Source organism: Bos indicus, chromosome 14 (assembly GCF_029378745.1).
Source record: "Bos indicus isolate NIAB-ARS_2022 breed Sahiwal x Tharparkar chromosome 14, NIAB-ARS_B.indTharparkar_mat_pri_1.0, whole genome shotgun sequence".
Classification (NCBI taxonomy): domain Eukaryota; kingdom Metazoa; phylum Chordata; class Mammalia; order Artiodactyla; family Bovidae; genus Bos; species Bos indicus.
Window position 1 is genome coordinate 46,179,905 of NC_091773.1, and position 23,959 is coordinate 46,203,863.

Below are 23,959 nucleotides of genomic sequence, written 5' to 3' on the forward strand. Positions count from 1 at the left end.
CACCCCACCTCCAAACCCTGTCCCTTCAACACAGATCTATTTCAGTGTGGATTATGTTTTTATTCTCATTTTTAATATCTGAATATAAGGACTGGGTAAATCCCACAGAGACTCCTTTTTCAAAAATAAGAGGAAAGATAAATTAGTAACTTTGTTTAACCTCTACTTAGAGTTGAAAAAATAGAGTATATAGAAGACTTAATTTTTCTCCAAACAGATGCTGAAAGGTTATTTCCTCTTGCTACTTTTTTTTTAATGAAAAAAAAATTGAGATATAACACACTGTCCCTAAACTGTGATTTTTGGTGGGTGATTATTTGCTCTAATTCAGCCTCCCCATTTTCTTCTGAGGTAATTTCCCTGGGGAGAAAGTTGAGACAAAGAGAAGATGCAGAGTAGCATTTCTCTTTAGGATTTTTGGAAATATAATGCCCTTTTGTGAAAAATACAATCATTTAGAGGGAAATGATTCTTCTGTTTTAACTCTGCATAAAGTGGGAGGATTTCTGTAGAATATAAATATTTGTAAATGCATTATGTAAGCAGGCTTTAACCAAACACCTGGTAAATGTTGCACAGTTTATTAATGACTTGCAAACCCTCCAAGTTGGGAAATAAAACTATGCCATTATGATCAGTCATTTGGCAGACAGTCAAGCCTGACAGCGATTGTTTCATACCTTTTTGCCCATAAAGCCTCTGAATCACTGAAAACATTCAAGATTTCAGCAGATTTCCCTCCCACCCCCCGACCCCCGACCAAATTGCTCAATTATCTTCCATAAAGTATTCTATTATTCTTTCAAATTTGAAGTTATAAAAAATGACTCTAAGCAATGTTATAAAATGTACAGTACATTGTTTCTAGCTGTCTAAGACCCTTTCAAAAGCTATGGCGCATTCTTTGCTCTCTTCCTGTATTCATCTAACACCTATTGCATGCATGAGACTAGATTATGTGCTGGAGGGCTGGAAAGAAGGGTGAGAAGGAGTAGCACACAAGATACCACCCTCAGAGATCCTAAAGTACTTTTGAGTTTCAGTCTCCCTACCTGTGAGTTAAGTAACATCACGAAGCAATATACAGTTAACTGTCAAGAAGATGGTACAGAAGGTGAGTTCTCTAGGAATCCAGAAGTGAAGCTGTGGTGGGATGGAGTGGACTAAATTGATTCTGGAGTTCCAGAATTTAAGCTAGACTGTTACGAGTACGTAGGATTAGGAGAGCCAGAAAAGGGGGAAAGAGCATCATCAGAAAAAAAATAGTAGTTTGAATATGCCAAGTGTTTTAGGGACAGTGTACAAAACTGAATGTTTAGAAACAGAGTGGTTTTTATTAGCAAAGTGCCTTGAAATAAAAATCCTTGTTGTATTGATTCTATATTGCTATTAAAGGTAAATAGTACACACATCCCCTCTCAAGGGGTGGATTACGACAAATATTTATTGAGCTCACAAGTTCACAGCCTAGTGATTTAGGGTAGATGAGTGGTCCTTCCGGGCTTGGCTGGCCTCATCCACTTGTCTGTGAGCCAGTTGGCTGTTGGTCTATGTGGAACAGACTTAACCAGGATGACAGGGACAAATGGAGCCTCTGCCCTGCTGCCATGTCTCTCACCTGCCAGCAGGCTGGCCTGGGCACATCTTCTCATGGCAGTGATGGAGGTGCAAGAGAAGAGAACCCCAGTCTTACAAGTGCTGTCCAGTCTTCTGCTTGCGAAACAGTTGCTAGCATTCCCTTGACCAAAACAAGTCACAGGACCACCCCCTCCCACCCCACTATGGAGTGTATCCTAGATATACACAGCGAACTGTTGCAGTTATCTATTGTTGCTCAACGAAATATTCCAAAACTTAGTCGCTTAAACACAATTTATTAGACTTCATAGGTTCTATGGATTAAGAATTCAGGGAGAGCTTAGCTGACCTAGTCTTCTGATCGTCATGACGTCAGTGGTACTCATCTGGTAGATAGACTGTTCTGGATGATCCAGGGCAGCTTTGCTCAGATGCCTGATGTCTTGGCTAGAAGTCTGGGCTCAGCTGGACTTTCAATTGTACTTTGTTCCAGCTTGATGAGGTCTTAGGGAGACTCAAAATCCTTTCATGGTGCAAGCTTTTCCCACAGTCAGCCTCCCAAAAGAGCTAGGGCAGGAACCACATGGCCTTTTCTGACCACACAGTAAGCTCTGCTGAGTTCAGTAGGTCAGAGCAGACATGCACCTCCCAGATTCCAGGAGTGGAGACACAGACTTTTATGGGAAGAATATGAAAGAATTTGCAGACATGTTTGGAAACCACCATGGTTATTCACAAACAACAAATTATCTACATTTTTCCCACGTGTGAATTATACTCAACTCTCATAAGCCCTTGTGGCTCAGCCGGTAAAGAATCTGCCCACAATATAGGAGACCTGGGTTCGATCCCTGGGTTGGGAAGATCCCCTGGAGAAGGGAAAGGCTACCCACTTGAGTATTCTGGCCTGGAGAATTCCATGGACTGTATAGTTCATGGGGTTGCAAAGAGTTGGACACGACTGAGCGACTTTCACTTTCACTCATAAGCCCTGGGCTTCCCAGGTAGCACTAGTGGTAAAGAACCCACCTGCCAGTGCAGGAGACATAAGAGATGTGGGTTCAGTCCTAGGTCAGGAAGACCCTCTGGAGGAGAGCATGACAACCAACTCCAGTATTCTTACCTGGAGAATTCCATAGACAGACAAGCCTGGAAGGCTACGGTTCATAAGGTTGAAAAAAAGTCCAAGAAGTTGGACACAACTGAAGTGACTTAGCACACATGCAGGCACTCGTGAGTCCCACCCATCGAAAGACCCATCCCATTCCGATATCAATCTTAGGCACAAGGTTCAACATCTTATCTAAATCAGGTGTAGCTGAAACCTTCACCTCTTCTTATCAGAATAGCATATTACTGTTGCTTTTATCTCATAGTGAAGCTAGTAAATGATTTTCATTGAAGTAAAAGTGTCAGTGTCACCATTTCAAGACTTGTTTAACATTCTTGTCTATTTTGTGTAAGTCAGTTGAGTTAAAATTAAATGTTATAAACTACAAAGCCATTTACCTGGCACATGTAAATGGAATATCTCATAGGACACTGACCAGGATCCGGTGAAGCGGACAATGCTGCTATCCCCCCAAGCCTATGGAATTCTCACTTTTCTGCTGTGAGTACTTTAAATACACCATAACCTTCCAAATAATGGAGCCTTATTTTTTAGGTTAAAAAATTATGAATATGTAGTCTTTTTCTTTGTTGTTGTTTAGTCACTAAGTCATATCTGACTCTTTGTAACCCCATGGACTGTAGCCCACTAGGCTCCTCTGTCCATGGGATTTTCAGCAACAGCACTGGAGTGGGTTGCCATTTCCTTCTCCAGAGGATCTCCGCAGCCCAAGAATCGAGCCCATGTCTCCTGCTTGGCAGGGGGGTTCTTTATCATTGAGCCACCTGAGAAGCCCCCACACCCTAATGAGTCGCCTGGCACAGCCCCTAGGGTACAAACATACTATAGTGAAAGCAATTCACTTTATAAGAGGACATTCAGTGAACAGAAGTTGCATTAATAAAAGAAAAAGTCTGTCACAAAGTAGGGATGGACACAAAGTTGAAAGAAATTGCTGTATCTGTAACAGAAAGTAAATTGCAGAAATCTCTGGTTTTTTCCAACAACTCATTACCTCAGTGATGTAGTCAAAACATTATGGAAGATTGGAACTTATTTTCCTATAAAATGCATACCCAGTGGAGACTGATTTGGAAAATTAACATTCTGTATCAGTGGAGATTAACAGTTTTTCCTCCTTTCTGCACCCTTCCCATTTGTAACTTATTGATGTCTTGGGTTTTATGTTTCATAGTAGCCTCATAAATCATTTAATTCTCTTCAACAATTAACTGAGCTAAGTTGGCAATGTTAATATCTTTTTTGTTCTTTTTGAGAATGAAGGCATACTGAGTTGAAATTTCTCACTTAATGCCACCTAGTACATCAGTAACCATGCTGGGATTAAATTTTTTAAATTCTTACTCATGGGTTTTACCTGTGTTGCTTTGAGCCACTATGGCCTTTTGATCTTTGCTTGAAATAAAAGAATTCTTGATGATTAAATAAGTGGACTTTTTTTAAAATCAGCAAATAATGAGCCTTTCCAAACTAAAAGCAGTAAGCATAGAAAATCCAATAAGAATACTATTTTATAAAATAGAGTTGCTACAAAGCAGCCTATTAAACTGGAAAAAAACAAGACTGTTGATGACTGTGATTCTTCAAGAATCCTTTTTTAGGAAGGTGGAAAGTGAAAATCTGACTGCCCTGTCTACCTCCAACCCAAAGCAGAGTCTATTGGTTGATTTTAGAGTAGAAAAACTGAAGGAGTTCTCTTCTGTCAACCCCCAGATATTTCTACAAAGCTGCTGCTGCTGCTGCTAAGTCGCTTCAGTCGTGTCCGACTCTGTGCGACCCCATAGACGGCAGCCCACCAGGCTCCCCCGTCCCTGGGATTCTCTAGGCAAGAACACTGGAGTGGGTTGCCCTTTCCTTCTCAAAGCAGAGCCCTTCTAACAGTGATGGTAGGTAGTGGTTGATAGGGAAGTTTAGGATACTGACAAATTTGGAATGGAAGTGGTATAGATTCACACAACTGTTGAGCAGGTCTGAGGATCCAGGTGAGGATGGAAACCATGGCTTGTAGTGGCTGTGGTCCACACGGGTGCTGCTGCTGCTGCTGCTAAGGCGCTTCAGTCGTGTCCGACTCTGTGCGACCCCATAGACGGCAGCCCACCAGGCTCCCCCGTCCCTGGGATTCTCCAGGCAAGAACACTGGAGTGGGTTGCCCTTTCCTTCTCCAATGCATGAAAGTGAAAAGTGAAAGGGAAGTCGCTCAGTTGTGTCCAACTCTTTGCGACCCCATGGACTGCAGCCTACTATGCTCCTCCACCCATGGAATTTTCCAGCAAGAGTACTGGAGTGGGCTGCCATTGCCTTCTCTGCCACACTGGTGCAACTTCTCTAAAGTAATGTGTAGGTTAATAAGACAGATGGTTTGTATGGTCTTTGATTGATGCTTAGTTGGTCTATGATGAATTTGAGGATATTGTCAATGGAGTCTGTATGCAACTGACTATAGAATTGGAGTAAGAAAGTGAACTCACATAGGAATTTATAGATGAGGGGAAAGGAGAAGTAGAAGGCTTTTGAATGTGCATAAGGCTGAAGGATTGGAGAAGGCAATGGCAACCCACTCCAGTATTCTTGTCTAGAAAATCCCAGGCACAGGGAAGCCTGGCGGGCAGCCGTCTATGGGGTTGGACAGAGTCAGACACGACTGAGCGACTTCACTTTCACTTTTCACTTTCATGCATTGGAGAAAGAAATGGCAACCCACTCCAGTATTCTTGCCTGGAGAATCCCAGGGACAGGGAAGCCTGGCGGGCAGCCATCTATGGGGTCGGACAGAGTCAGACACAACTGAAGCAACTTAGCAGCAGCAGCAAGGCTGAAGGATAGAATAGCCAGAGGGAGAGGACAGCTGGGCAGAGAGGAGGTTGGTGATAAAGCTTGAACTTAAAGAGCATGAATAATTCACAATGATACCAAAGTCCAGAGAGTGGCTCTAATGGTGAGTGTCTGAAGTAGAATAATAGTAGGTAGTAGATTCAGTTGTATGGTAGAGAGTAGGATTTGATGGAAAAATTAGTCTGAAATCCACATGCCGTGTTCCTCAAGGGATGTGGGTGATTGAGAAGATGAATAACAGCAAGAGAAGTAAAAAAGAAATTGGAGGAGGGTGTAAACACCAAAGGAAAAGTATCTTTTATGAGAGTGGAGTAATAATCAGTGAAGAACGTAAGAGCCTCTTGATGAAAGTGAAAGAGGAGACTGAAAAAGCTGGCTTAAAACTCAGCATTCAAAAAACTAAGATCATGGCATCCGTTCCCATCACTTCATGGTAAATAGATGGAACAACAATAGAAACAGTGAGAGACTTTTGGGGGGTGGGGGCTTCAAAATCACTGCAGATGGTGACTGCAGCCATGAAATTAAAAGATGCTTATTCCTTGGAAGAAAAGCTGTGACCAACCTAGACAGCATATTAAAAAGCAGAGACATTACTTTGCCAACAGAGGTCCATCTAGTCAAAGCTATGGTTTTTCCAGTACTCATCTATGGATGTGAGACTTGGACCATAAAGAAGGCTGATCACAGAAGAACTGATGCCTTTGAACTGTGGTGTTGGAGAAGACTCTTGAGAGTCCCTCGGACTGCAAGGAGATCAAACTGTTCAATCCTAAAGGAAATTAGGCCTTAATATTCATTGGAAGGACTGATGCTGAAGCTGAAACTCCAATACTTTGACCACCTGATGCAAAGAATTGACTCATTTGAAAAGACCCTGATGCTGGGAAAGATTGAGGGCAGGAGGAGAAGGGAATGACAGAGGATGAGATGTTTCGGTGGCATCACCAACTCAGTAGACATGAGTTTGAGCAAGCTCTGGGAGTTGGTGATGGACAGGGAAGCCTGGCATGCCTCAGTCCATGGGGTCACAAAGAGTCGGACATGACTGAGCAACTGAACTGAAATGAGAGTAATAATCTGGAAGCAGCAATAGAAAAGTCTTGCCAGCAATCACTCAGACCCACCTCACTGCCTGTCCCTCCAGTGGCATTTGTCAATGAGGCAAGGAGGAAATTCCTAGTTGATTATTTTAAAAATTAGCGAATTTTAAAAATAAAGTTGTGGTTTTTGTTCATACTTTGTCCTTCCTAGTGTAATGAATGCAAAAATATAGGGCTGACCTCCCTCTTCTCCCTTCAATATTTTCCCCTCTGAGTTTATTTTATCATTTTGTGATTTATTTTCCTTGAGGAATGCACAGTGTTTATTTTAACCTAATTGCCTTGTAAGAAATATTGGAGCCAGGCATTTCACGGAAGGCTTTGTATATTTTTCTTCTTTAAGACTCTTTTCTCGTCAGAGGGAAATACTTAAATCTGGTTTAATCCAGCTTTATATAACCTAGTTAAACCAACATTCTCCAGCCTCCTGAAATCACTGAACCTTGTAGTATTTATCCATGGAAAACATTTTTTGTGACTGACCATATAGCCAAGACCAAAAAGAAGTCAGCAGGACTTATCTTTTCACACATGTGATTTCCATTGATTGTTAATATTTATTAACAGGAAATATTTACTCCATCTAGCTTTCTTTATAGTCTGGAACATGCTGGCTGAGAAAGAATGTAATAAAATCTGTGAAGTCATTAGTGACAAAGACCAAAGGCTTTCAGAATTGTTTTCCAGATTTTCTAATTCTGGGACAAAGTGGTTTATCTTTTTCTCCCTCCCTCTGTACCTCCCACCTCCTACTCTTTCTTCTCTTTCTTTCTTGCTGTTTTTCTGGTGTAACTTACATATAGGTGTGACTTCCCTGGGGGCTCAGACAGATTTTGTAATTCTGGGACAAAGTGGTTTATCTTTTTCTCCCTCCCTCCCTACCTCCCACCTCCTACTCTTTCTTCTCTTTCTTTCTCTTTCTTTCTTGCTGTTTTTCTGGTGTAACTTGCATATAGTCAGCACACAAATCTTAAATGTACAGCTCAATACATTTTTACATAGGTGCATATATACTCCCATAAACCTCACTCATAACAGATTGTTTCTGTCATTCCAGCAGTGTCCCTCTGCTGCCTCCTAGCTATCTTCAGAGTGAGCCATTGTTCTGGCCTCTACCATCATACATTAGATTTATTAATTCTTAAAATTCGTTTATGTCTGGCTTTTTTCACTTAATATTTTCTCTGTGAGGTTCTTCCATGTTGTTGAATGTAACTGTAATCTGTTGTTTTTCACTGTTGTGTGTGCTCAGTCACTCAGTCATCTCCAACTCCTTTGCAATCCCATGGACTGTAGCCCGCCAGTCTCCTCTGTCCATGGGATTCTCCAGGCAAGAATACTGAAGTGGGTTGCCATTTACCTCTCCAGGGGATCTTTCCAACCTAGGGATCAAACCCGTATTACCTGCCACTCCTGCATTGCAGGTGGATTCTTTCCTGCTGAGCCACCATGCATGATATTTAATTGTATGAATATATCCTAATTTCTCTGTTTCATTGCTTAGGGACATTGGATAATTTCCAATTTGGGGCTATTTTGAATAAAGCTTCTAAGAATATTCTTGTACATGTATTTTGATAGAAAGAATCACTAATTTCCATACCAAGAAATGGAATTCCTGGGTCTTTGAGCCTGAATAGATACTCCAAAGTTTTCAAAAGTAATCATTCTAGTTTATACTTGGACAAGCGTTTCATGATAATTCAAGTTTTTCCACATCCTTGTCAACACTTGTAGTTGTCAGTGCTTTCAATTTTAGCCGTCTTAGGAGAGCTGTAAGAAAAGTTTATTCTTAATCTAAAACCAGGATGATTTTAAGATGAATGAATAAAAGCATAGGTTCAAGCAGAGGGCCATTAATCTTCCAGAGCTTATTGGAGTGCCACAGTAAGAGATTTGTTGAGCTGATGTTTCTCTAAATATAACCTGCAAATCACCTACCTCAACTTTATTCAGGATGATACTCCTGGCTTCAACACTGATCCACTGAATCAGAATTCCTGTCCTCAAACTGTGTACCAAATGTGTACCAAACTCTCTTAGTAACTTCTATAGATGTTACTGATTTTATGTAAACAGATTAGAATGACATACAGATTAGAATGACAGAGATCTCAAATGGTAATGTAGAAATTGGGTTAAATCTATGTTGACTATATTGCAAGGCAAGCAGTTGAGGTACCCAAAAATCAGGACAGCCTCAGAAAATCTCGGTCACCATTGATATCAGATGATCGCTCACATCAGATGATCATGTGTGGGTAATTTGAATTCCAGTGGGAAAAGAGAATAAGGTCAAGGAAATATTTGAATTTTCTTTGGGAGACAGAGAATTATCTAGAGTTAGTGCAGGCATCAAACCATACATCCAAGGAACTCAGAGAACACAAAACAGGACAAATACCAAAAATCAATCAATCAGACAGACAAAGCACACCATGCCAAGGCCTATCATGTTGCTGAAGACAAAATGCAATATATTATCTCTATTCAAAAGGCGTGGAAACATTTTTGTCATTGATTACCCCATGGCTTTTTTAATTCAAGTTATAAGCTTTTGTAAGAGGATGGTGCTGTTGTTGGCTTACCAGTTCAGAGCGTCCCCGCTCCTCTGATTTACTTCCACACTTTATTATATTATGTCGTGATAGGCATGTCAGTGCCAGTATTTGAAGTTGACCCATTAAGGTCACACCCTCCAAATATTCACAACTCATTTTTATAAACTCCTTTTGTTGTTGTTTTTAATTTACTAATGGCAGCTCTTACAAGACCTTGTGTGGCAGGTATTTAGTATATATGTATATCATCTCACTTAATCCTCATTCTCATGACAACTTTATTAAATAACTATTATTATCCTTTTTAAAAAACACATGTAGAAACTGAGGATAAAGGGACTTAAAATATTCAAATTGATCAAGCAAATAAGTGAAACAACTAGAATTTAAACCCAGGCAATCTGACTCCAGAACTCCTACTCTTTTTCTTTCCATGTTTATTCAGTTATAATTGGCAAATAAAAATTATATATATTTAAGGTACTTGACTTGATGTCTTGATATATCTATGTGAGTGGAAACAACTACACTTAACCATTCTGCTATACACATCTTAATTAAAAACCAAAACAAGAAACCACACCTCATTACTGCACACATACACATAAGAGCATGTGTATATGTAGCATGGATGTATAGCAGACTTTATTCCCTGTTGTTACTAAGAGTTGAGAGCCCGATTTGCTCAACAGGTTAGGACCTGTTTTGTCTCTTTACCCTTGTTTTCATTTGCCCTGTTGCAACAGCAGACTGGTTGAAATGAACAAATCCTTTTGAACTCTAGAGTTGTGATACAGGAGTTGGCAGGCTGGCGTGGAGATGCAGTGTTTCCTACACAGCAGATGCTGGTCTCATCTCTCCAGTGTGTGGAGAGACGCAATAAATCAGGAAGGAGGCTGTGTACCCAATTCAGAGTGCAGGGTGTGTGGGCGGACTCTCCACAGGGATTCTGATAAATTTTAGAGATTGCTCACCAGCAAGTTCTTTTTACCCCATTTCACTGTTTTCTGGCAGGCTTCTTCTTTTTAAATGACTTGTCGCAACTAGTTCCTACTATCAGTTTTTTGTTTGTTTGTTTGTTTTAAGCAGAGGACAACAGTAAAAGACAAACAAGACCAGGCCTTACCAAAAAATGTGTCTTTTCAATGGTCATATGGTGAAATCTAAAGATGCTTAAATTTTTTAGATAATTTTTAGATAATTCTGCTCTGATTATTTGGGTAAATGCTAGCATCTGCTCCTTGTTGTTTATGCTTTATCAGCCCAGGACACCTACTTTCATATCTCCTCTCTCCCCAACACACATATACTCAGAAGAATGTTTACTGTGAGCCGTTGCTCTTTACTAGAAGGAAAACAGAACCGGAGATTTCTAAGGATTAGGTTACAGTCCATAGATGAAAGGTTGGGATTTTACACACAATAATATCCTTCATCCTTTGACCCCTCTGGCTCTTCCGGCTTTAACAGTTCCCTTCTGAACCAACCTCTGGACACTGTCAGCGCAGAAACCACACAGAACTCACGTCTCTAGCTAGAAACCTTTCGAATAAAGTATTATCTGCTTGATGTTTCAGTGCCATTTCTCCATTTGCCTGTCCTCTGCATCTTACATATTTCTCTCTGATATTTTGATCTATAAGGACTTGCCTTTGATTAAGGGCCCTGCTCCTTAAATGTTCTTTCTCAGTTTCTCCACTTTATCCAAAGATAAGAGGCACCTCTGGTGACCCAACATCCTTGACATATTAAATCTGGGTGTCAATTGCAAGTTTGATTTGACAAACCTCTTCCATTTCTTAATTTCAATGACTTTGTAATACTGAATTATTTCTTTTGGTAGGCATATGATGTTCTTCTCCTCAAACTTCCCTGTGTTGCATAGGTTTTTCACGACTAAAGGCACTGGATGGTTTAGAATCTAATTGTGGACACATGTGCCTTTTTTCTTCTGAAAAGACAAGGATATGGAACTTCATAAATCAGAATACGGGGCTTAAAATATAATTTATAAGGAATAAATACAGGAAATGTAAATCATGCTTGAGAAAGGCTTACTTTCATCTTAGAAGCTGGATTGAAAAATCATGTGGCTACATTTGTAAGTGATGAAAAGACATTCTGAAAATAAAATCTCAAGGTTAAATCTAGAGGCACATTTAGTGGCTATTTGAGCATTCCCAGTGTCCCCAAAATGTGTGTGTGTGTGTGTGATCCTAGCGATGAATCTCACGGCTTAGTTCATTTAAAAGGTGAATTCTCATCAGGGCTGACTTCTGTGTCCTTATGAGTTTTTAACATTTCGGTACTTTAAAGAAAGCTTAGAGCTATAATAATCTGATCCAAAAAGTATACAGGACTCTAAGCAAAAGGAAGCCTGGAAGACTATTGCTTTACTATCAAAGAAAATCTGAAAGAACTGTTACAGATTCAAATTTCAACTGTGTCCAGATATCTTAGCACTGTATGATTAAGGAAGAAATCTAGGAATAGTCACTGCAGACATTTGTGTTCTTTGTGTTAGAAGCAAGATGTGAAAATGGTCCAAATTACTAGTATTGGGATGACATGGCAAGGAAGATACAGCCCAAACCAATAGAAATTTGATGCTAGAGTAGGGATATATGATTTTAGAACTGACGATTCTATCAAGTCCTATCTAAGGATAGAATCATCTAATTCATCAGTTTAGACACATTTTGGAGCTATTCTTCACTGTAATAGTGAGGTTGTAACATTTGACATCTTTATGTAGAAGACTTAATTTAACCAATATAGTTTTTGTTGACTCCAAGCTGTTGATGTTATGATAGCAGTGCATTTATCAGGTATAAGATGTTTCTTCAATCTGAGCTCTGTTTTTATGGGCTGATCAGTATTCAGCTCTTCCTTAACAGAAGCTGTCTCCTGGCTTGTGAGGGTGTGTGTTCTCACGGTCACAACATGGGGTGTGTGTGTTGATTTACAGATTTTTGTAGTTGAAGGCATGTATTCTGCTATGCTCCATTAGTCTGCATACAAAGGGAAACATTTCGATTGTAAAAAGCAAGCTCACTTGAGTTGCTGAGACGATGTAGCTTCTGCTAGGGGCAAAGGACAATGATACATTTCCCCCATGGCTTTGTTGTTTGTGAATTTGACTTGTGTATCCTGGTGTCTCATGATTTAAGGAAACCCAGTATATAACATCTAAATTTGTAAAATGAGGGATCCTTGAGTCTCTGTCTGTTCTTGTTTTACTCTTGTTTAAGTCACAGCTTTTTATAATAAATTTGCTCAAATCAATGATCAGTGTGGTATAGGGACTGAAAATATAGGGCTTGACGCTTCCCTGTGGTCCAGCGGCTAAGAGTCCTCACTCCAATGAAGGGGGACCAGGTTTGATCCCTAGTCAGGGAACTAGATCCCACGTGCTGCAACTCAAGAAACTACAGCAACTAAAACCCAGCTCAGCCAGTTTAATTAATTAGTTTTTTTGAAGTCTCATAGTGCCAGATTTGACCCAAAACATCAATTCTTCTTGCTAGGAGGTCTTTGTCATAATCTTTAACATCTCTGGGCTAAATTTTCTCATCTGAAAAATGAGAGAAGTAATTATGCTTGTATGTAAGACTCTGATGAAATAAATCACAACAAGCATATAACAGATTATGCATAGGTATTTGTGTGTGTATGAAAATATATGTATGTATATGCATATATACATATGTATTTAGGATTTACATAGTGATCAAATACAGAGTGTGCTATTCTTATATAGTGCCCACAGTGTTTTATGGAAAATGAGACACTTATAAAATCAATAGATAATGTACACATACAATTTTTAGCAGCAGATTTATCTTACTAATTATGTATTGCAGAGGCCACTATTCCTTTTGATCTCCCGCGCACACATTTACTCACCATGGAGATGGGTGACTACAAGGCATCCTGGCTGGGGCAGTGAAGCCACCTCGGCTGGTTTAAACTCAGGCAACATGTCACGTTTGTTTTGTCAGAGACTCTATCAGGCACCACTTTGCCTAGTGAGTCTGTGTCAGAGCTTGGGGCTTCCCCAGAAAGCAGGCTTAGAGAAGGAGATCTGAGTATTGGGAGTTTATTGGGTGGTGTCCTACTTACCACCTGCTAGGAAAGCGAAAGATGCAGGATTCAGGCTGCGATTCAGTCATCACAAGAGCCTCAACCAGCTCTGGAGCAGGGATTGACCTTTGGAATTAATCCAGACCAGGGCGGGGGTATCTGGGGGCTGGACCTTAACGCCTATGCCTTCATCTTCCCACCCACCCACCAGTTATCGCTTCTGGGCTGCTCTCAGAAACAGGGTCATGACCTCAGGCAGCGTAACTCTTTTCAGCCCAGGACATCACCCAGAAGAGCTTCAAGCAACAGTCACTCCCACCTGGGGAGTCCTTCAGTATCTAAGTGACACAGCACGGAGTCTCCCATCCACTAGAACCTATCATTGTCGGAAATTGATTTGACCTAAGTTATCTGGTCTTGGCTTTTCTCTTGTTTTTCTTCCTCTATTCTTTCCTTTTCTCCCACCCTTCCATCAACCACTAATTGATGCCCTACTATGTAGCAGGTATATTCTGTTGCTGCTAAGTCACTTCAGTCGTGTCCGACTCTGTGCGACCCCATAGATGGCAGCCCACCAGGCTCCCCCATCCTTGGGATTCTCCAAGGAAGAACACTGGAGTGGGTTGCCATTTCCTTCTCCAATGCGTGAAAGTGAAAAGTGAAAGCGAAGCCGCTCAGTTGTGTCTGACTTGCAGCGACCCCATGGACTGCAGCCTACTAGGCTCCTCTGTCCATGGGATTTTCCAGGCAAGAGTACTAGAGTGGGGGCCATTGCCTTCTCCAGGTATACTCTAATGAGGTCTAGAAATTCAAATATTTTTTAAAAGAGATTCTCTTCCTGTTCCAAAGCTTCTGTTCAAATAAAGAGACAAACCAGGCAGCAAAGTGGGCAATGATGATGACCTGTGGAATTGGAAAAATAATCATTCAACATTCTGCTGTCTCTTGCCCTCCATGTGATTGTGTCACTAAAATTCTCAAGCCCTATTTTCCTCATTTTTAAAATAAGGATAGCAATTAAACCTATCCAGAGGACTGTCCCAAAGAATAAATTAAAGAATGAGAAATGATTCACATTTATGCCCAGCCCATAATTGTCCACTCAATTTTATTGGTGATGTTTTTATTATTGGTAATAATGACTATGTCAGAGGTTCACTGACCCATTTCCATGTAACTCCTTCACCTTTATCTGTTGGGTCAACCAAAAGATACCTCACCTAGGCGAGGAGCTCAGTGGTTGAATGACCTGGTGTCTTGAACTCTACCCTTCCATACGTTCTGTACATGAGGGATTCCATGTCTTAAGAACCTTCCATTACAAAGAATGCAGTTACTACACCTGGTTGGGCTCCTCAGAGTCCATCACAAATGGTCTTGTCTCTTTCTTAAACCACATTCCTTCTGATATCTTGTTCTCCCAGATTTTTTTTTTCCCTGTCTCTAACCACTCATTTAGCAGTGTGTCCCTGTTGGCCTGTTTTACTGATCTACGCACTTAATGGTAGAGGTCCTCAAAGGATCAGCCTCAGAGCCTCTCCTCTGTTCATCTCCCTTTCCCTTTGACGATGGGTTTATATGTCATCTCTATGATCGTGGCTCCCAAGCTAAACTCCAGACCTGACTTCTCTTTGCAGCTCCAGCTTGTACACCTCCACACCCACTTTACTTGTAAATATCTCATAGGCATAGGCAATTCAGATTTATTCCACATCCTAACCAGAAGTATTAATTTCTCTCTTCTGACTTGTTAACTCAGTATTCTCCATGTCAGTAATTACCCTTTCTTTTATTTTATTAACCAATTTATTTATTTTATTGACCAATCCAGAAACCCAGGATGATCCTTGGCATCTGTTTCAATCTTGCCTCAAATACCTAATCCATCACCAAATCCTTTTGATTCTACATTTGAAATATCTCCTCTCTTTGCATCTCCATCATCACCTTCTAGTAGAAGCCACCATCATCTATGGACTCAACTAAAGCTCTAGTCTCCCAACTAGCTTCTCTACCTCCAGATGTCACCTAGACCTTCAACTGGGACATTTTTTTATAGCCAAAGAGTGAGTTTTTAAATACAAATTGCATCTTGTCACTGCCCTGCTTAAAATTGTATTTTGATTTCCTATCACACTTGGAATAAGTAATGGGATCCTTCTCTTGCCTCCAAGACTAAGAATGATCTTAACTTTGTCTGCTCTTCTGTCCTCATCTCAAGCCATTTGTCTCCACCCTCCTCACAAGGCCACCTCCACTCTCTGGCCTTTTTGTCTTTACTGAAAGTAATAGTCTGCAGAGAACATTTGCATATATTTTTTCTTCTGCCTTCAGCCTCTTTCACTGTCCTCTTCACCAGTCTTTCTCATCCTTCAGATCTTAGTGTTCCTCCCTCACTAAATTTCAGCTCTGTGAGGACAGAAACCATTGTATTCATTGCTTGTACCCAGCAGCTAGCCTCATGGCTGTGTTAGATTATTGTTTATTAAATGAAGGCATGACCTTTCTAGACACAGTGTGAATTTGAATCAGATGTTTTGGCTCTTATCTCTGCTCTGCTAGGATTAGGCATGTGACTTTGGGCAGGTCTCTTCACTTTTCTGGGCCTGGTTTTTTGTTTCTTTTAACCTTCAAAAATGGGGATGATACCATCTCTTTTCCCTTTCTTACAGGGCCATTAATCGATCAAAATGTTAATGAACACCTATCAAGTGCTAAGCACTGGAGCCACTCAGTTAAATGAAACTCACATTCTCTTTATAAAGAGCACAGAATTTGGAAGTGAAGACAGGCATGTGAACAAATTCATGATAATACTATAATATAGTAAGTGTAATGATAGAAACAAGGCATTCCTTTATGAAATCTCTGTTTTAATCATGAAGAAGTATACTGAGTCCAGTACTATGCAGTAAGTGCAGTGCATGTGCACTCAGTCATGTCCAACTCTGTGTGACCCTATGGACTGTAGCCCGCCAGGCTCCTCTGTTCATGGGGATTCTCCAGGCAAGAATACTGGAGTGGGTTGCCATGGCCTCCTCCAGGGAATCTTCCCGACCTAGGTATCCAACCTGTGTCTCTTGCATTGGCAAGTGGATTCTTTACCACTGGCACCACCTGGATTTCCTACCTAATTTAACTTTCACCTAGAAAGCTCAAAGCTACAAAAGTCAATATTCCCATTTTACAGATGAGGAAACCGTGACATAGTAACCTTAAGTAAGCTCCAGTTCATAGCAGTAGTGGGTAGAAGTGCAGAGATTCTAACCCAAGCTTTTTACTCAAGTTCAGGTTGCTTTCCTCCCCCCCAGAAAAAGAAAATACAACAAAATTAAACTAAGTTATTACCTTATTGCTAGAAGAATGAATTAACTAATGTTTAAGTAAAGTATTTTATTGCCAAATATAAGTCAGAACAAAAAATTTTACCAAAGAATCTCACTTTTTCCTTCAGTTTTTTTCCTAGTTTTCTGAGTCTATTTTTATTATCATTTACAATTGCTTTTGAGTCTATTATTGGTTATAGCATGTCTTTATTTGTACCCACATTAAGCAAAGTGTTTCCTATGACAATGATTTGAAACTTCTTGAGATCAGATGCCTAGTATGTGGCATTTTGGTCCCAAAACACTGGCCTCATATGGGGCTATTGGAGAAAATCCAAGTGGGCATTGCTTTGCTTTCTTTCCAAATAATTTTTGAAATGTCTCATTACAACTTAAAGTTCTTTAAAGGGGGCTCAATTTGAGATTAAATATGTGAGGTACACATCCTGTAATAATGGAATTATAAAAAAGGGAAATAAGGACAGCTAAGTGACTTGAAATTAAAAGATGCTTACTCCTTGGAAGGAAACCTAGATAGCATATTCAAAAGCAGAGATATTACTTTGCCAACAAAGGTCCGTCTAGTCAAGGCTATGGTTTTTCCTGTGGTCATGTATGGATGTGAGAGTTGGACTGTGAAGAAGGCTGAGCGTCGAAGAATTGATGCTTTTGAACTGTGGTGTTGGAGAAGACTCTTGAGAGTCCCTTGGACTGCAAGGAGATCCAACCAGTCCATTCTGAAGGAGATCAGCCCTGGGATTTCTTTGGAAGGAATGATGTTAAAGCTGAAACTCCAGTACTTTGGCCACCTCATGCAAAGAGTTGACTCATTGGAAAAGACTCTGATGCTGGGAGGGATTGGGGGCAGGAGGAGAAGGGGACGACAGAGGATGAGATGGCTGGATGGCATCACTGACTCGATGGACGTGAGTCTGAGTGAACTCCGGGAGTTGGTGATGGACAGGGAGGCCTGGTGTGCTGCGATTCATGGGGTCACAAAGAGTCGGACATGACTGAGCAACTGAACTGAACTTAAGTGACTTGAGCCATCAAGCTCAAGTGGCTGAGAGTAACAGTGAGTGAAGGAGTGTACAATGCAGGTGTTGGTGTAATTTTCAATTGGCTGTACTGTGTAAGTTGGTTGTATGGTACATTTCACCTGTGCAGAGGGGCCACATTGTTCATCAGAGACTCACCAATAGCAAATCCTCAGTTTTAGGACTGGTTGTCATCATCATCCATGGCTAATTTGCATTTAAATCTCATTGGGGGACTTCCCTAGTGATCCAGTGGCTAAGCTTCTGCACTCCCAATGCAGGGGGCCCAGGTTCAATCCCTGGTCAGAGAACTAGATCCCACATGTGGCAACAAAGATCAAAGAAGATCCTGAGTGCTGCAACTGAGATCCAGCACAGTCAAATGAATAAAAATATTTATTTAAAAAAAAGAAAGATTATTATGTACCAGACACTGTGCTTTCTTTATATCATCTCATTTAATCTTCATAAATATTCCTATAACAGAGGTGCTGTTATCCCACCCATTAGGAAGGTGTGTAAATGAAGTCTTAAGTCAGATTAAGTAACTTGCTTAAGGTAGCATGGCATGTAATTGGTGGAGATCTGTTTTGTACCCAAGCATCTGACTCCACAGACACGACCTTGACCATCATAAAGCCATTGGTCCTTGCTGTCTGAGTCATCCAGTTCCCCCTTCCCCTGTGCTGCCAGTCTTCAGGGGTGATCTCGCTCATCCTAACACGAGCCCTCTCCCTTCTCCTCTCACTCTGTTCTTTCTACCTTCCTCCTGTGCCAGCTTTGTAATCCTGGGGATGAAAGAAGGGAGAAAATAAAGCTATCATCCATTCATCCATGTCTCAAGTTCCACAATCGTTAGCACCAACACTTGCCTGGACTACTAGGGGGCTGTTGCAAGCCTGCAATTGCAAAGTCAGGGTATTGGCACTGTAGACATGGTGAAGCCAGCCAATTCAAATATACAGGAAATTGCAACATGGGACTGGTGGCCTTAGGGTCTGCCATGCCCTCCAACTTGAGTTTCCAATGACAAAGTTCATTTTGACTCTGTCCAAATATTATTTCACTAGTTTATTAAGCAGTATTCTGAATGTTAGCAACGGAAAAATGACAAGATGTACCCGTGCTTTAAGTGCCTTTAAGTAGGGGAAAGACATTCTCTCTGTAACACCACCGGATGTTTTACCTGTAGATTCTCAGGGGAGTCTGGGAGAGGTTAAGACTTGAGTCAGCCCTCAAAGCCTAACAGTCAAGAAGGGGATGGGGGGAGGGAAGACATAAGGAGCAAAACTTGTAGGGAGACAGAGATACAAGAAACGTTGAAGAGAATCTGATTGTGCTGCTTATCTTATTCCAATATAACTTTTAGTGGTATAACTTGTTGACATCGAATTTTGGACTTTAAGCTTGATGACCTTACTTTTACTCCCTCTTGGAGGACAGAAAGGAACAGTATGTACATGTGCATTTTTTATTATCTCTTCAACATTGAAGCAATGCCAAACAGTATCAGTCAATTTTTATAGTCTTGCTTTCCTCAAATTTTCATCGCTTATCAAACAGAGGAATCTGATTTCACTTTTGTTATTGTCTTAGTTAAATGTCACTTGAAATGTTGTGGTTAAGCTTGATGGCTTTGAGGGCCATCAAGACCCAATGCATGGAAGTTTTTCCTGGTAGAACTGAACTGGAATCCTTGTTCTTCTTGTTGTATGCTTTGGCATTTTGTCTCCATGGCTTGTTTCTGCATCCTTAAAATGGAGAAAAAAAGGCTTCCCAGCATAACTTATGGACTCAATGGGGCAATGGATGGGAATGTGCCCGACACATAGTAGGTGCTTTCTGAAAAGTATGTTTTGTGTTGGTTTGCCTCCTTATCTGCCCAAGTCCTATGGAACCTCCAAAGCTGAGGATGAGTTTGTCTCTTGGGTAAGCATTCTGAGAATCAATTAGTTGAAAGTGAACATCTACATTAGTGGTTCTCAACCAAGGGCAGTTTTGCCCTCCAGCAGACATTTGTCAAAATCTGAAGACACTTTTGACCAGCATGACTGGGAACTGGTACTGCTGGCATCTAGGCTAAACTTCCTGCAGTGCACGGGACAGCCCCACAGCAAGGAATTTGTTGCTGATGTTGTTTGGTTGCTCAGTTGTGTCCAACTATTTGCAGCTCCATTGACTGTATTCCACCAGGTTCTTCTGTCCATGGGATTTCCCAGGCAAGAACACTGGAGTGGGTTGCCACTTCCTCTTCCAGGGAATCTTTCCAACACAGGAATCAAACCCACGTCTCCTGCGCTGCAGCCAGATTCTTTACCACTGAGCCACTGGGAATGCCGAGCCCCAAATGTCAATAGCTCCCAAATAGACAAGGTCAAGCAAATAAGATCCACTGTATTTGCTTGTCATATTAATGACTTCTGAAATTTGGGATGTACCAAGTCAAATTTTCTTTTCCTTTTTACCCCAACATCCTGAGAATGGATTCCCAGCGTCACCATCAGGATGTCCTTCTTCCAGGTGCTTCCATCATAGTTTTGGAGTGAACTACACCATTCCCTATAGGACCTTACATTTCTTTTGGTCTGTTTCCTAGAAATGGCAATGACAGTCTCTATTCTACTCACTTCATTGAGTGCTTAATCAGCACAGCATGGGGCAGAGGGTATCATTTCATACCCAAATTTACAAGTGAAGAAACTGAGGCCTAGAAAGGTGAATCATCAGAATAGTAAACATGGAGCAAGTAACTGGTCAAGCCAACCCTGACTTTCAACTCCAAACCCAAGACCTCTTTCTTTTTCACCAAAGTTTTCATGGTTCTTGCTGTAGGATTTTATCACATAGTTGCTTTGTGGTCTAGTTGTTAGGACTTGTGGCAGTCCAGTTAAGACTCCACACTTCCAATGTGGAGCACCCAGGTTTGATCCCTCGTCAGGGAACTAGATCCCGCATGCTGCAGCTAACGCCTGGTGCAGCCAAATAGATGTTAAAAGAAAAAAGCTTTGAAGCAATTTTAAACATTCCTTTGGCATTGGATCAGTGGTTAGGATGAATCTGTGCAGAGAGACCAGCAAGCCTAGCACCCACCTCTTCAGGCTCTGTACATGTTGGGTTTACAGCGATGAGTGGAATACCACAGGGGCGGGGGAGACTGTCGATATCTCATGTGCTTCCTGGTAATTAATTTTGAAAGATGCCCAATGCACGGTGGGTTGCTCACCTAGTGACATTCGATTACCTGAGAATCCCCAAAGCCATGCATACAAACACTGACAAATAAAAGCAGATGCACCAACAGGTCTGGTCTACCTAGCCAAAGCAGAAAAAACCTTGAAGGCGATTTATGATATCATAAATCTTCAACCATAGGCTTGGATAAGTTGATACTGTACTTCCTCGCTTGAAAAATCCTCTCTGAGGTACAAGGGAAGTAATTACTGAGTCTTCCCAGGATCTAAAACAGAATCCCCAAACAAAATGTTTTAAGGTTTCCTTAAATTAATTTTTGGAGAGGATTTGGTAACTGTGTGTTCTGCCAACAACATACAAGGATTTAACCTTTAATTTACTGTGTGGAGGCTGTCTGTGCCTTCTTAGAGAGCTGAAAAATAGTGCACAGGCCACATTTTCCCTCTGTTTGAAAAGCACTATAATTTCTTACCTTTATATTAATACTTTGGCTGGGAATTAGCATTATTTTCATTTCCTCCTTTGAACATCATCAGCACCTGAATATATTCAACCAAAAACCTAGATTATCTAAAACAGTCATCTTATCCTAGGATTAAACCACAATGGAAAAGAATATGTATAACTAAAGTCACTTTGCTATATAGCAAAACTGACACAAGGCTGTAAATCAATTATACTTCAGTAAAAAAAAAAAAACAATAAATTTTTTAAAAATTAAAAGAGAAAAGTCTTTTTTATCCAAGACTGGTTTAAAAAATCAACATACAGTCCCCATCAGTATGGTAAATTACTTACAGTGATCATGGTGCAAATGTCCAATAACCCTTCTCTTCCTCAACACAGGGAAGCGGTCTTTAATTTACTGCTAATCATTCCGGATGCAGCCAAGTAAGTGACTGGGCTTGGCAGTGGGCTGTGTTCTCAGGTAGAAATGAGAGAGGACTTCTTGGTCTTGGAAGGTTTTGTGCACCTTCTTGCCAGGAAGTGAGGCAATGGGTTGGCTGACCTCAGAGTCCTGTTCACTCTGGTACTGGTGATTCTCAGTTACCTTTAGGAAATCAGGACCTGGGTTAGAGGTTACCTGAGAAGATAGGTTTGCACTACACATTAGGTTGTAAAAATACAAAGAGCCAGTTCAGACGAGTCGTCAGCCACCCTTGGTCTCGTTAGCTGATAATCTAGAATAGGTCCCACAGAATGGAATCTCAGAGCCTGGACTCAGTTGAAGTCCTGAAGGCAGGGCTGCCTGAATCCCTTTCCACTGCCAGTGGGTGGGATGTGGGGGCTGTTGCTCTTGTTCAGTTGCTTACTCATGTCCGACTCTTTGCGACCCCATGAACTGCAATACACCTGGCTTCCTGTCCTTCACCATCTCCTGGAGTTTGCTCAAAATCATGTCCATTGAGTCAGTGATGCTATCCAACTATCTCATCCTCTGTCATCCCCTTCCTCTCCTGCCTTCAATCTTTCCAAGAATCAGGGTCTTTTCCAATGAATCAGCTCTTTGCATCAGGTGGCCAAAGTTTTGGAGCTTTGGCTACAGCATCGGTCCTTCCAGTGAATATTCAGGGTTGATTTCTTTTAGGATTGATTGGTTTGATCTCCTTAGTGTCCAAGGGACCCTCAAGAGTCTTTTTCAACACTACATGGGGGAAGAAAGGGTAAAAGTCAGCTATTGAAAGTGGCAATTTATGTGTCAGACATGACCCATCTACATGCTTTGTTTGGATTATAATATGAGGTGGGGGCAAATTTTAAATTAGGAGTTTTCATGAAACTTCTGATTTTCCATTCTTAGCTTAAAAATAGAAGTAGCAACACACAGCCTGTATTCTAGCATAACAAAAATGTATCAGAATTGCACATTTTACGGCGGGGGGAGCCAGACTGACCTGTCCACTGTCATCCACCTAGTCCCAGTCGTCCCGTGGAGGGTTCCTCTTCACACAGTTATGTTATCCTGACAACATTTGAGTCCGTAACCTCTGGTGTAATTGGATAAGGAGGAGAACCCAGGTGCATCTAACATACAGAAGTATGCAGTTGGTCTTAAGGCATATTCCACATAATTTGTAAGGTATCATAATTAAAATACCAAAATTTGCCAATAATTAACTTTTTGGAAATAAGTTACCATAGGTTCTGATTATTCTTCCTCACCTACCTCCTGATGGGCTTTCTTGAAATGGTGATAAGCAGGCCAGGACGCGGCTCAACCGAGAATCGAGAATCGCAGATAAGGTTGACTCTGAAAGTCAAGATTCTCTTGGAGTACATGTGGTACATGAGCTCAGCTTGCTCCCTACCCTCTCCCCCTCGATATTGACTTTTATCAATGAGAAACCCAGGAATATCTGACTTCAGGCAGGGCTGTATTCAGGAAATCAAATAATGTTATCTTATCTACCTCCCTCTCTTCCTCTGCTCTCATCACCCCCCTTTCTTCTTCTCAGCTCTTCTCTCTCTGTTGGCTTAATTCTCCAGCAAATTCTCTCCATATGGTGGCAGAGACAGCCGCTGACAGCAAGTCTAAGCTTATTTTGCCCCGTGGGACATAATCTAAGAAAGACAGAGAGCATCCCTCTTTAGAAATCATAATCATTCTAGTAAATGTTATTGGCCCTGTCTGGGTCACACACCCAGCATTAATTTAAGAAATTTGTTCAGTGCCTCCATTGAGTCAGGCTCTAGCTAGGTGATTTAAACTTTCTTACATAATGGGAGGTGGGAAGGGATCAGAAAATAAAAGATAAACATAACAAGAAAATGATGCAGTACTTGAAAAGTCCTGCAGGGACTTTTTAACTTAGTGAAAGCCCTACCAGGGCTTCCCAGGTGGCACTAGGGGTAAAGAACCTGTCTGCCAAGGCAGAGGACATAAGAGATGTGGGTTCGATCCCTGGCTCAGAAAAATCCCCTGGAGGAGGGCATGGGAACCCACTCCGGTATTCTTACCTGGAGAGTCCCATGGACAGAGGAGCCTGGCGGGCTACTGTCCATAGGGTCACAAAGAGTCAGACACAGCAGAAGGGACTTGGCATGCACACAAAAGCCCGACCAGGTGAGGAGGAACAGCCCTCCCCACCAAAAGCAAAAGATGAGACGTGTTCAA

General features: G+C 41.2%; 1 protein-coding gene and 1 long non-coding RNA gene across 6 annotated transcripts in view; one reads left to right on the top strand and one right to left on the bottom strand.

Annotated features, from left to right (window-relative positions):
* LOC109568633 (uncharacterized) overlaps positions 1 to 21,757 on the bottom strand; it is a 29,367-nt gene extending 7,610 nt beyond the window's left edge. The window contains exons 1-2 of the long non-coding RNA XR_002182278.2: positions 21,643 to 21,757; positions 21,317 to 21,383 (exon numbers count right to left, since the gene is read on the bottom strand). This is a non-coding gene — a long non-coding RNA (uncharacterized lncRNA). The remainder of the gene's footprint in view (positions 1 to 21,316; positions 21,384 to 21,642) is intronic.
* Positions 1 to 23,959, top strand: part of SAMD12 (sterile alpha motif domain containing 12) — a 448,904-nt gene that overhangs the window by 224,231 nt on the left and 200,714 nt on the right. The window lies entirely within an intron of this gene.